We start from the raw sequence: 14364 nt of genomic DNA on the forward strand, positions 1-14364 counted from the left end.
TGATTGTTCTGTGCCGGAGGGAAAGAAAGGGAGGGAGAGAGAGATGGGGTGAGAGAGAGAGGGAGAGAGAGATGGGGAGAGAGAGATGGGGGGAGAGAGAGAGGGAGAGAGAGATGGGGGGAGAGAGAGGGATAGGGAGAGAGAGATGGGGGGAGAGAGAGGGAGAGAGAGAGGGAGAGAGAGATGGGGGGAGAGAGAGGGAGAGAGAGAGAGGGAGAGAGAGATAGAGAGATAGAAAAGGACAGAGGAGAGAGATACATATATAGAGAAAGAGACAGACAGACAGACAGAGGAATACAAACTGATGATGCTAGGTTTCAAACGACTTAATAATAATAATAATAATTATAATAATAATGATACTTATATAGCACACTATCCAGAAATCTGCTCTAGGTGCTTTACAAAAACGCTTTGTTAACATAAAACATTACATTTATGTTACATACACACACCAAAATATGACTACACACACACACACACACACACACACACACACACACACACACACACACACACACACACACACACACACACACACACACACACACACACACTTGATCATTTCAAACGTCTCAACAATTTCTCTTTCTACCGCCCCCCGCGTAAGTAACCCAACGTGCTTAGTCAGGCCTTGAGAGAAAAAAAAAAAAAAGAAAAAAAAAGAAAAAAGAATCCAATTGAACAGACCGGTTCTGACGATGCGACATGAAATGATGTATGGTTATGTATCATCATCATCATCATCATCTACTACCACTGCTGCGGCTGTTTTTGTCGTTGCTGCTGCTGCTGCTACAACTGCTACTACTATTGCTGCTACCACTGCTGTTCCTGCAAATGCTGCTACTGATACTACTTAGTCAGTCGGCCGGACAGAAGCGACTATCAACACCGCGTGTAGTCACTTCAAACACGTACGACAGTGACTGTTGTTGCAACGGCATCATATCGTTGTCTTTGTCCTGTCCGTCTGTCTGTTTTGGTCTGTGAATCTGTTTCTGTCTCTCTCTCTCTTCCTCCTTCCCCTCTCTCTCTCTGTGTCTCAGTCTCTGTCTTTGTGACTGTCTGTGCCCCCCCCCCCACCCCCCCTCCGTTTCCAGTATTGATATGCCATTGTCCTTCGTGTGAGCTGTGTGCAGAAGGGTTTTTGGGGGTAGATTGCTTTGGGAGCATTTTTTTTTTTTTGGAGGATGAATTGCTTTGGGAGCATTTTTAGCATTGGGACGGATCAATTCCATGGAGGTGGATTAGCTGTGTAAATAGTGCTGCTCCTTCCTGCAAGTGCTGTGGCACGGCATTGGTCTCTCTGCCGTCTGTTGCATGCACCACAGATATTCTGACAGAGAAGGGGGGGTGGGTGGGTGGGTGGGTGGGTGTGGTTTAAAAGAGAAAGTGCGGGGAAGGGAGAGGGAGAGAGGGGGGGGGGTGGGCAAAGGGAGAGGGAGAAAAAGAGGGATGTGGAGAGAGAAAGGGAGAGTGGAAGAGGGAGAGGGAGGGAGGGAGAGGGAGGGAGATGGAAGGAGAGACAGACAGACAGACAGAATTTAGGACAGTGGGAATGTCAATACTCTCTAAGTCCCAAGTGAGACAGACTAAGTTTAAAGTCCTACTGAGACTGGAGAATCGTGTGTCTGAGAGAGAGAGAGAGAGAGAGAGAGAGAGAGAGAGAGAGAGAGAGAGAGAGAGAATACACAAGCATTTTTTTCTATTTAGGGGGTGAAAAAGGATAAGCTGAAAGCTTCTTTACACAATGCCCCCACCCCTCCTCAACCCCCCCCTCCTCAACCCCCCTCCCTCCTCAACCCCCTCCCTCCTCAACCCCCACCCTCCTCAACCCCTCCCTCCTCACCCCCCCCTCCTCAACCCCCACCCTCCTCAACCTCTTCCCTCCTCACCCCCTCCCTCCTCAACCCCCTCCCTCCTCAACCCCTTCCCTCCTCAACCCCCTCCCTCCTCAACCCCCTCCCTCCTCAACCCCCACCCTCCTCAACCCCCTCCCTCCTCAACCCCCACCCTCCTCAACCCCTTCCCTCCTCACCCCCCTCCCTCCTCAACCCCCTCCCTCCTCACCCCCTCCCTCCTCAACCCCTTCCCTCCTCAACCCCCACCCTCCTCACCCCCTCCCTCATCAACCCCCTCCCTCCTCAACCCCCTCCCTCCTCAACCCCCTCCCTCCTCAACCCCTTCCCTCCTCAACCCCCTCCCTCCTCACCCCCTCCCTCCTCAACCCCCTCCCTCATCAACCCCCTCCCTCCTCACCCCTTCCCTCCTCACCCCCTCCCTCCTCACCCCCTCCCTCCTCAACCCCCTCCCTCCTCACCCCCTCCCTCCTCAACCCCCTCCCTCCTCAACCCCCTCCCTCCTCACCCCCACTCCCCCAATTATATTACCAAGCGAACCATATAACAAGGAATCGCTCTCTTAGATTTGTCAGCAGCTTTTGACACTATCGACCACTCTATCCTCTTGAACAGACTTGCAACTTCCTTTGGTATTCGTGACACTGCACTAGCATGGATCACGTCTCACCTGTCAGATCGTACACAGAAAGTGTGCATAAATGGTAGATACTCTAGAGTATCTGCCTTAAAATATGGTGTCCCACAGGGGTCCGTCCTAGGTCCTGTTCTTTTCGTGCTGTATGCGGCTCCTGTGTCGGATGTCGTCAGTCATCATGCGATGTCGCATGAGAGCTTTGCTGATGACACACAACTTTGTCAGTCGGCTTCCATAGCTGAATTTGATGCACTGGCGACTCGAACACAGGAGTGCATTGCTGGCCTAAAGGACTGGATGACTCTCAACAAGCTGCAACCTAAATGATGATAAGACTGAATTTATGATAACCTGTCCAAAGAGGTTTCGTCAACATCCTTCCTTTCCTGACTCTGTTCTGATCAATAGCACACCTGTTTCACTTTCTCCTTCTGTTAGCAGTCTTGGTGTAATCCTAGACCAGTCTCTTTCCTTCCAACAGCACATTTCGAATATCTGTAAAGTTGCCTATTTGGAACTGCGTAGAATCAGCTCTATCCGCCACTATCTCTCAACCGATGCAACCAAGACACTTGTATGCTCTCTGGTTCTCTCAAGATTGGATTACTGCAACTCTCTTTTGGCCGGCCTTCCCAAATATCTGTTAGACAGACTCCACAACGAATTCAGAATAACGCTGCCAGACTCATTTGCAGAGCTTCTAAATTTGACCATGTTTCTCCTCTCCTTCAGTCTCTCCACTGGTTGCCTGTTTCTGATCGAATAGACTATAAGCTATCCACTCTGACCTTTTCTGCAGTCAACGGATCTGGCCCCAAGTATCTTTCTGAACTCCTCCATATCTATACCCCGTCTCGCCAGCTCCGTTCTTCCTTTGATACTCAACTTCTCAGGATACCTCACGTCAGAAGTAAGACCTATGGACACAGATCGTTTTCTTTTCAATCGCCAAAGACGTGGAACAAGCTCCCTGATAACCTCCGTCATTCTGATTCCCTCGCATCTTTTAAATCTCGTCTCAAAACTCACCTTTTCCCTCAGCAGTAAGTTCAATTGTGGCAGGTCCACTTCCTTTGCTTTAGCTGTGCTTGACTATGTGTGTATACATATGTATGTGTACAAAACTACATGCATGTATATGAATGTGTATTGTGTGTGCGTGCGTTTACGTAAGTTTGTGCCTGCCTGTATGTGCGCATGTGTTAGGGTAGCTGTTAGATACACATGTATGTTAAAATGTATGTATGTAGTGTGTGTGTGTGTGTGTGTGTGTGTGTGTGTGTGTGTGTGTGTGTGTGTGTGTGTGTGTGTGTGTAGCCACATTTTGGTGTGTGTATGTAACATAGATGTAATGTTTTATGTTAACAAAACGTTTTTTGCAAAGCACCTAGAGCAGATTTCTGGATAGTGTGCTATATAAGTATCCATTATTATTATTAAGGAATATTAGGAGGTTATAGTATATACAGAGTACACACATGAATCAGAATTAGAATTACTCTGTGTGTGTGTGTGTGTGTGTGTGTGTGTGTGTGCGTGTGTGTGTGTGTGTGTGTGTGTGTGTGTGTGTGTGTGTGTGTGTGTGTGTGTGTGTGTGTGCTTGTCAATGAGCAGATTCACTCACACAAACGCATGCCGCCTCCCACCTCCCCCACTACACATACACACAGAGAGTGTATATCATGTACTGCACGAATCAGCTTTAAGAGAGAGAGAGAGAGAGAGAGAGAGAGAGAGACAGAGAGAGAGAGAGAGAGACAGAGAGAGAGAGACAGAGAAGAGAGAGAGAGAGAGAGAGAAAGAGAGAGTTAATTAATTAATTAATCTGTGTATTCCAACAGAGGAAACATTAGCGGACTGGCCAACGCACATAATAAAGCGTGATATTCATTCAGCCGTTGTTTTGACACACACACACATATTTATATCATACCCCTTGGCACTGCCCCCCACCTCCACCACACGCCGCCTGCCATTTGACGCTCATCAAACATTCATGGCACCACACTCCATACCCCCCCCCCCCCCCCTCCCTGCTACCCCCCCCCCCCCCCCCCCCCCCCGTCCCCCTTACCAACTACATGCTTCTCCCTACACCCCATCCCCTCAAGACTCCTTTACGTGACTGGCTTTCAGACAGTGTTCCCATGTCAGATAGAACCCCCCGGGCTATTTTGAACAGGTTCGCCAGGTGATTTTGATGGCAAGAGACATGAGAGGCAAACTAAACTTTGTTTTACCCTTTTTAATTTGCTTTTGTTTCTTTTCTTCAACATCTGTGGGCATTCTTTCTTCTTCTGTCGCTTTGTCTGTCTGTCTGTCTGTCTGTCTGCATCTTCTGTGTTTGTAGTCTCAACCCCCCTTGCCGTTCTGTCCGTTTATAGTTTAACTTAGCATCACCATCATCATCATCATCATTATTGTCGGCGTCGTCATCATCATCATTAGAAAATGTTGGATCAACTTTGTGTTCGACTGATATCAAACTTACACATGCATTCACACGTGTATACATATGCATGACAAGACAACACATTTATTTTCAATGATTGACAACAGGCAAAATTTATCTTACACACGGAAGGGTCTTCACCAAGAACTGGTGAATGATTGATAAACGATTAGCAGAAACGACAGCACAGTTAAGATAGACGGCGAAAATACCGGTTTTAACCCTTTCACCGCCAAGCTCGCAATTATGCACAGGCGTGGTAGAGGACTCGTGTCACTGAAAGGTAACTATTCATTGGTCTGTTATCCATGAACCTACTGCTCTTAATGCTCGGTGGTAGGATAGGCCATATTTTCTATACATCTCAGGAGGAATCCCCAGCTATTCTTAGCCACTGTCTTTTCTGTGTTTATACCACAAGGGAATTTTGTACTCTAAATTGACTGGCGGTGAAAGGGTTAACGTCAAGGCGTCTTTATGATGGAACTGCTGATTTAATTATGAATAATTAGCAGAACGACAGCACGTTAAGATGGACAGCGGAAATACCGGTTTTTAAATGTCAGGGCGTCTGTGTGATCGGAACCGCAGCCATTCCCACAGTCAGCTGGGGGTTCGTGACAGATAGGGAGCAGGTGTTTGTTCCCATAGCGGGCATCACGTGCCTCATCAGCATAATGTCTGCTGCCGCACTAAATTATTCCTTTTGGAATTCAATACAAAGCCTCAACACCATCGATCCTACACTGGCTGTGCGAACAAACATATGGTTCTTTTTTTTTTTCTTCTTCTTCTTCTTCTTCTTGTTTTGCTGCTCCGTCATCTACACCGTTTCAGTGGCGTTACTCCCACCCCGCTCATTCCGAGTCCCCCATACACAGTCACACCCGGGTTCGTCTGTTCGTCAGTCCCAGAACCGGCAGTCCGCAGGGAACCATTGATTTCAGGTCGTCGAGAGGCCACACACCAGAGGAGACCCTGCACTGCTGCTGAGTCACTTCGGTGGTGTTCAGTGGTGCCTGTTCTGATTTAACGTACTTAGGACACCACCAACTAAGCCCCCTACTGACGACAATAATGGCTTAGTCTCGGAGCCAGACTGAGTGAGCGTCTCCCCAGAGTGGAGACCGCCACTACGTCCCTCCAACGGCAGTCCCCCACGAATCCGCCGACACCGAAGAAGCATAAAGTTTTTACTCTGCAGAAGGACGTCATCGTACAAGTCAAGCAGCTGGGCTGATTTTAGCGTAGGCCAGAAAGACCCGGGGGTTAGAAATGATGTAGGGACACTCTGGGGCAGTTTGACCCGGGGGTTAGAAATGATGCAGGGACACTCTGGGGCAGTTTGACCCGGGGGTTAGAAATGATGCAGGGACACTCTGGGGCAGTTAGACCCGGGGGTTAGAAATGATGCAGGCACACACTGGGGCAGTTAGACCCGGGGTTAGAAATGATGTAGAGACACTCTGGGGCAGTTAGACCCGGGGGTTAGAAATGATGTAGGGACACTCTCGGAGTGTTGGACCTTTCGGCTCGTAGTGCAGTTTGACCCGGGGGTTAGAAATGATGTAGGGACACACTGGGGCAGTTTGACCCGGGGGTTAGAAATGATGTAGGGACACACTGGGGCAGTTAGACCCGGGGGTTAGAAATGATGTAGGGACACACTGGGGCAGTTTGACCCGGGGGTTAGAAATGATGTAGGGACACTCTCGGAGTGTTGGACCTTTCGGCTCGTAGCGCAGTTTGACCCGGGGGTTAGAAATGATGCAGGGACACTCTGGGGCAGTTTGACCCGGGGGTTAGAAATGATGCAGGGACACTCTGGGGCAGTTTGACCCGGGGGTTAGAAATGATGCAGGGACACTCTGGGGCAGTTAGACCCGGGGGTTAGAAATGATGTAGGGACACACTGGGGCAGTTTGACCCGGGGGTTAGAAATGATGTAGGGACACTCTCGGAGTGTTGGACCTTTCGGCTCGTAGGGCAGTTTGACCCGGGGGTTAGAAATGATGTAGGGACACTCTGGGGCAGTTTGACCCGGGGGTTAGAAATGATGCAGGGACACTCTGGGGCAGTTTGACCCGGGGGTTAGAAATGATGTAGGGACACTCTCGGAGTGTTGGACCTTACAGCTCGTGGGGCAGTTCGGGTCCCCGAGCTGCAGTGGCTCGGCGTGGCTAAAGGCCCGTCACCCTGATTACCCTGCCAAATGACGGCCCCTTTCTTCCCCTGCCTTTGCTTTAGGTTTGGGTTTTCTTCCTCAATGATGCACTTCCACAGGGGACAGGGAGTGTGTGTGTGTGTGTGTGTGTGTGTGTGTGTGTGTGTGTGTGTGTGTGTGTGTGTGTGTGTGTGTGTGTGTGTGTGTGTGTGTGTGTGTGTATGTGTGTGTGTGTGTATGTGTGTGTGTGTGTGTGTGTGTGTGTGTGTGTGTGTGTGTGTGTGTGTGTGTGTGTGTGTGTGTGTGTGTGTGTGTGTGTGTGTGTGTGTGTGTGTGTGTGTGTGAATAAGAGAGCGAGAGAGATGTATATGTGTGCTAGTGAGAGAAAGAGAGACAGAGACAGAGAGAGAGAATTGAGAAGGCAGAAAGTCAGACAAAGAAAAGACAGCGAGGAAAGAGAACGAACGAGTGACTGGGCAAAGGAGGAAGGAAGGAAGGAAGAAAGGAAGGAAGGAAGGAAGGAAGAAATATCTGCTTTGTCGTCGAAATACAGTAAACAAAGCACTCAGAATTTCATGTTAGCGATGCAAATGCACAAGAACCACTTCAAATACGGATACGGATAACTCATTCAAAAGAGACCAGCGCCCCCCTTTTTCAAACTTACTTGAGTGCATATTACTGTTTTCCGAAAGCGAAGGATTGTCCATAAACAAGCCATTGACAACACGCCATGAACAACAATGCGGACACAAATGGATGTCTACGACAGGTTTGTTGGCGTGAAACAACTCATCTCCGAGCAGGACAATGGAACACAAAACATCATCTTCTCTGGGGTCCTCACAAGATGGATCCTGCAGATCATATTCGTGATGCCGAAGAAAGAAGAAGAAAGAAGAGGCAGGAGGAGGAGGAGGAGGAGGACGAGAGAGGCAGGGAGAGAGAGACAGTGACAGACAGACAGGCAGACCGGCTAAGGGGAGACAACAGAGGTTTGATCCTCTCATCCCCAAAAGCCGACAGACAGAGTGCAGCCGAGGTCCGATGATCCGTGAAGTGGAAAGAGCCGACACACGATCTGATGCTATCTCCCTCCCCACTCCCCAGGGGGGGCCTCAGCAGGCTTTGTGCGCCCCAGGACTGCACGTGCGACGTGCGCGTGCCACGCACTTCCGGTCCCTAATCACATGCTGTGGCTCGCGCGCTATGGAGAGCTCTTCGGCTGAGGATATCTTTGGGAACAAAAAAAAAAACACAACAGGCAGGGCTGTGGTGGTGGGGAGGGGTGGGGGTAGGGGATTGGACAGGACTGAGGGCGTGAATGATGGGGGTTGAGATGGGGTAAGGATTGGGACAACACTACACATGATGGAGATGACTGGAGTAAGGATTGGGACAACACTACACATGATGGAGATGACTGGAGTAAGGATTGGGACAACACTACACATGGTGGAGATGACTGGAGTAAGGATTGGGACAACACTACACATGGTGGAGATGACTGGAGTAAGGATTGGGACAACACTACACATGGTGGAGATGACTGGAGTAAGGATTGGGACAACACTACACATGACGGAGATGACTGGAGTAAGGATTGGGACAACACTACACATGATGGAGATGACTTGAGTAAGGATTGGGACAACACTACACGTGATGTCGATGACTGGAGTAAGGATTGGGACAACACTACACACAGAGATGAGTGGAGTAAGGATTGGGACAACACTACACATGATGGAGATGACTGGAGTAAAGATTGGGACAACACCACATATGATAAAGATAAGGACTGGAGTAAGGATTGGGACGACACTACACGTGATGTCGACGACTGGAGTAAGGATTGGGACAACACTACACATGACGGAGATGACTGGAGTAAGAATTGGAACAACACTACACATGATGGAGATGACTGGAGTAAGGATTGGGACAACACTACACGTGGTGGAGATGACAGGAGTAAGGATTGGGACAACACTACACATGGTGGAGATGATAGGAGTAAGGATTGGGACAACACTAAACGTGATGTCGATGACTGGAGTAAGGATTGGGACAACACTACACGTGATGTCGATGACCGGAGTAAGGATTGGGACAACACTACACATGATGGAGATGAGTGGAGTAAGGATTGGGACAACACTACACGTGATGTGGATGACTGGAGTAAAGATTGGGACAACACTACACGTGATGTCGATGACCGGAGTAAGGATTGGGACAACACTACACATGATGGAGATGACTGGAGTAAGGATTGGGACAACACTACACGTGATGTGGATGACTGGAGTAAGGATTGGGACAACACTACACATGATGGAGATGACTGGAGTAAGGATTGGGACAACACTACACATGGTGGAGATGACTGGAGTAAGGATTGGGACAACACTACACATGATGGAGATGACTGGAGTAAGGATTGGGACAACACTACACATGATGGAGATGACTGGAGTAAGGATTGGGACAACACTACACATGATGGAGATGACTGGAGTAAGGATTGGGACAACACTACACATGACGGAGATGACTGGAGTAAGGATTGGGACAACACTACACATGATGGAGATGACTGGAGTAAGGATTGGGACAACACTACACGTGGTGGAGATGACAGGAGTAAGGATTGGGACAACACTACACATGGTGGAGATGATAGGAGTAAGGATTGGGACAACACTACACGTGATGTCGATGACTGGAGTAAGGATTGGGACAACACTACACGTGATGTCGATGACCGGAGTAAGGATTGGGACAACACTACACATGATGGAGATGAGTGGAGTAAGGATTGGGACAACACTACACGTGATGTGGATGACTGGAGTAAAGATTGGGACAACACTACACGTGATGTCGATGACCGGAGTAAGGATTGGGACAACACTACACATGATGGAGATGACTGGAGTAAGGATTGGGACAACACTACACGTGATGTGGATGACTGGAGTAAGGATTGGGACAACACTACACGTGGTGGAGATGAATGGAGTAAGGATTGGGACAACACTACACGTGGTGGAGATGACTGGAGTAAGGATTGGGACAACACTACACATGACGGAGATGACTGGAGTAAGGATTGGGACAGCACTACACATGATGGAGATGACTGGAGTAAGGATTGGGACAACACTACACGTGGTGGAGATGACTGGAGTAAGGATTGGGACAACACTACACATGATGGAGATGACTGGAGTAAGGATTGGGACAACAACACCACATATGATAACGATAAGGACTGGAGTAAGGATTGGGACGGCACTGGAGTAAGACATAATCGGAGTCAGGATTTTGGATGACAGCACGCACGATGTGGATGGGAACTCGAGCACACATGGTGGAGAAATCACGGACAAGTTTTCTATGAACGCGACCGATGCCCAGTACAAATGCCGCCCCCATGTGCCTCAGTTATAAGCGAACATGAATAAAAACATAAACTGCTCTCTGTCGATAAAAAAACAACAACATCCATGCCTTCACACATACCAATCAAGACTCATAATACAAAACTGACTAGCACATTTCCAAACCCATTAAACAATACAACTGGTACATAACTGATTTCTTAAAGTGAATTACATTTCATAAAGAAAACACCCCCACACCCCCTCACACACACACACACACACGCACGCACCCACGCACACAAACGTTAAACGGTTTGTAAAATCGTGACATCACATTCAAGATCGACATACATCGGATTAAATAAATACTAACACCTAATCACTTGCTGACAAACTTTGGCGTACTCGTTGCAGGGTTGGTTTCACGTGTTTCGCAGTCGGAAGTGAGAAAAAAATCTAAATCTTCGTTGAATTTCTCAACAAAATTCGGCTCAACTGTTTTCAACAGCATCCATCTGCACGAAAAATCAATAAAATAAACACAGTATGATCACAATCACGGTGAACAGTGGAAGGGAAACAACTGTGTATGGTGTAGTAGGCAGAGCTTCAAGGGACACAACCAATGAAAAACACTCAACTAAAGTTGGATCACAGTTGCTGTTCGTGCAGCATTGTATTTATTGCACTCCCTATTTGTGAAGGGCACAAATGTTGATTTTTGTTGGATACCATCCCACACTGGATTCCGTTATAATGACCAAGCCGACAGGGCAGCAAAAAGGGGAGCAAAAAATCATATAGATAGTATAAAAGTATATTGCCCATTGTCATACATGGAAATAAGCAATATACTAGAAAGAGACTTTTATAGGTGCTTGAATTCAAGTCTAAAACCTCGTCAGTTGACTCTCAGACTTTGGTCCGATTCGCAGACCAATTCTGAGTTTAGCTCTCAGACTATTATCAAATTCATTACGGACCAAGTATTGTTCTAATGTCAAGTGCATATGCTTTAGTAACCTGATAATTCAGCATATAATTTTTCACTGTAGCTTGATGAAACCTTTGTACACGAAAGTGTGTCTTCACAAGTGACTGAGAACGTTGATGTTTTTGAATTTTTGCATTCATTATCAGTTGTTTCGCTTGTCAGTTTAACGACTTCTCTTTTACGAAGTCCTTTAAGTAATTTCCTGTAACTGTATTTAGAGGGTTTTTTTTCTTCCAAATTTCACCCACATTTTTACCCTCATTTGCCCAGTTTCCCACAACCCTCCATTCATCCACATCTCCCACCCCTTCTAACCGATAATACTCAGATGTATTCATAAATACTTTAACAAAATGTCTTCAATCACCGATATGTGTGACTGGACATTAAACAAAATTCCTTCCTTGGACAGGGACGTTTGCTGGAGAAACAACTTCATTATCTCCCCTGTGCTCCTCGCCTTCTGCAAGCGCTTGCTATGCCACATCGTCAAACACACACACACACATACACACACACAGACACACACACACACACACACACACACACGGAAACGCACACACTCGCTGGCGTACAAGCACATACACACAGAGGATCTATCTATCTATTTGTCTATCTATAATGTATACATGTATCTATGTATGCTTATAAAAATTACAGTAAAACTTCTGCACACATTGCCCACCCTTACACTTTATTTCTGTGTTTTCCGAGTCTTCTTCTTCTTCTTCTTCTCCTTCTGCGTTCACTAGTATGCACACGAGTGGGCTTTTACGTGTATGACCGTTTTTACCCCGCCATGTAGGCAGCCATACTCCGTTTTCGGGGGTGTGCATGCTGGGTATGTTCTTGTTTCCATAACCCACCGAACGCTGACATGGACTACAGGATCTTTAACGTGCGTATTTGATCTTCTGCTTGCATATACACACGAAGGGGGGTTCAGGCACTAGCAGGTCTGTACATATGTTGACTTGGGAGATCGGAAAAATCTCCACCCTTTACCCACCAGGCGCCGTCACCGTGATTCGAACCCGGGACCCTCAGATTGACAGTCCAACGCTTTAACCACTCGGCTATTGCGCCCGTCTTCCGAGTCTTCAAATTTTGGCACTGACGGGCCTCTTCTTCACATGGCGCCATTATCATTTTGAACGTGGTTCACCAGACAATAGCCAGTAATGGAAGGGAAATAACTTCGTATAATGTTCACAGCAGAACTTTCCAAGGGGCAGAACCCGTGAAGCATGTTAACCAAAATGAGAAGTTCGTATGGACAGCGTGTGCACAGGGTATGTATGGACAGGGTATAGACAGGGTATGTGTGGATGGACAGGGTATAAACAGGGTGTGCACAGGGTATGTATGGACAGGGTATAGACAGGGTATGTGTGGATGGACAGGGTATAAACAGGGTGTGCACAGGGTATGTATGGACAGGGTATAGACAGGGTATGTGTGGGCAGGGTATGTATGGACAGGTTATAGACAGGGTATATATGGGCAGGGTATGTGTGGACAGGTTATAGACAGGGTATATATGGGCAGGGTATGTGTGGACAGGTTATAGACAGGGTTATTGTCTGAAACAAGACCAGAAACAAGATCATTTAGGTTATTAGGGCATAGAACCCTGATTCTTGGAATATTTTTGGTGACATGTCCCGCGAACAGCCCCAGTTAGAAGAGAAGAGAGTTATTTCATCTTATTTCGAAAAGGCTATTGAAGGAACAAAATCTGCCGTGAGGTTTGTAAAGGTAGTAGTTCCTTTCTAAAAGAAATAAAATAAACTAAATAAAAACAAAAACAAACGACAAACATTGTAGTAAACAGGACAGCATACCGTCATCGTCTTCAACGTGGTACACTGAACGACAGCGAGTGATGGAAGGGAAATAACTCCGTTTACTGCTCACAGAAGAAATTCAAATCAAGGGACACAAAACCGTGAAATGTTGACAAAATGACAAGCTCGCCATTATCTCCCCTGTCATCCGCAACTTAACCCTGTCTGCCATGCGTTATTTCCCCTTCTGTCTCTCCGTCTGTGTGTGTGTGTGTGTGTGTGTGTGTGTGTGTGTGTGTGTGTGTGTGTGCGCGCGCGTGTGTATTGTGCGCGTGTGTGTGTTGTGTGTTGTGTTGATGTGTGCACGAGTTGTGTATACGCGTGCGCTGCGCACGCATGTTTGTTCATTGTGTGTTGCTGTGCCGTGAGAGAGTATGTTGTGTGTGTGTGTGCGTGCGCGCGTGTGTCTGTGCTGCGCGTCTGTGTGCATGCGCGTGACACTGACATCGTTACATCCACTGTCAAGTCTGACTGCTGGGGGAAAAAAACAAAACAAAACAAAACCTTTCACGGAGAGTTCCAAACACTTCTCAACCACAATAATCTTCGCTCTGGCAAACTGATTCCACTTGGAGACTTTTTCAACCTTCACTTCGACAGCCAGACTTCCCCAAGAAGTCAAACGCCTTTGCCTTTTCCTGTTCCACCATTTTCTTTCTCAGCTCGTCACGGAATCCACAAAGACCAGGCCACACTTTGGACTGGTTCATCAGCCGTGACTGATGCCGTCATTACACATCAGTGGCCGTCACCTCATTTTCCTAACACCATTCTGCTGGGGTTTTTGTTTGGTTGGTTGGTTTTTGGGTGTTTTGTTGCTGTTTCTGTTTGGGTTTTTGTTGTTGTTGTTTTTGTTTTTTGGTGTTTTTGTTTTTTGTTGTTGTTTTTTTTTGGGGGGGGGGGAGGGGGGGGGGGGGGGGAGGGGGGGTGCGTTGGGGGGAGGTGTTCTTTTAGTTTAACACTTCAAAACCCACCAAAGCAGAAAGTTTTGTCACTCAACCTCAAATCCCTCAACACTT

Source organism: Babylonia areolata, chromosome 26, assembly GCF_041734735.1.
Source record: "Babylonia areolata isolate BAREFJ2019XMU chromosome 26, ASM4173473v1, whole genome shotgun sequence".
In the NCBI taxonomy this organism is placed as follows: Eukaryota; Metazoa; Mollusca; class Gastropoda; order Neogastropoda; family Buccinidae; genus Babylonia; species Babylonia areolata.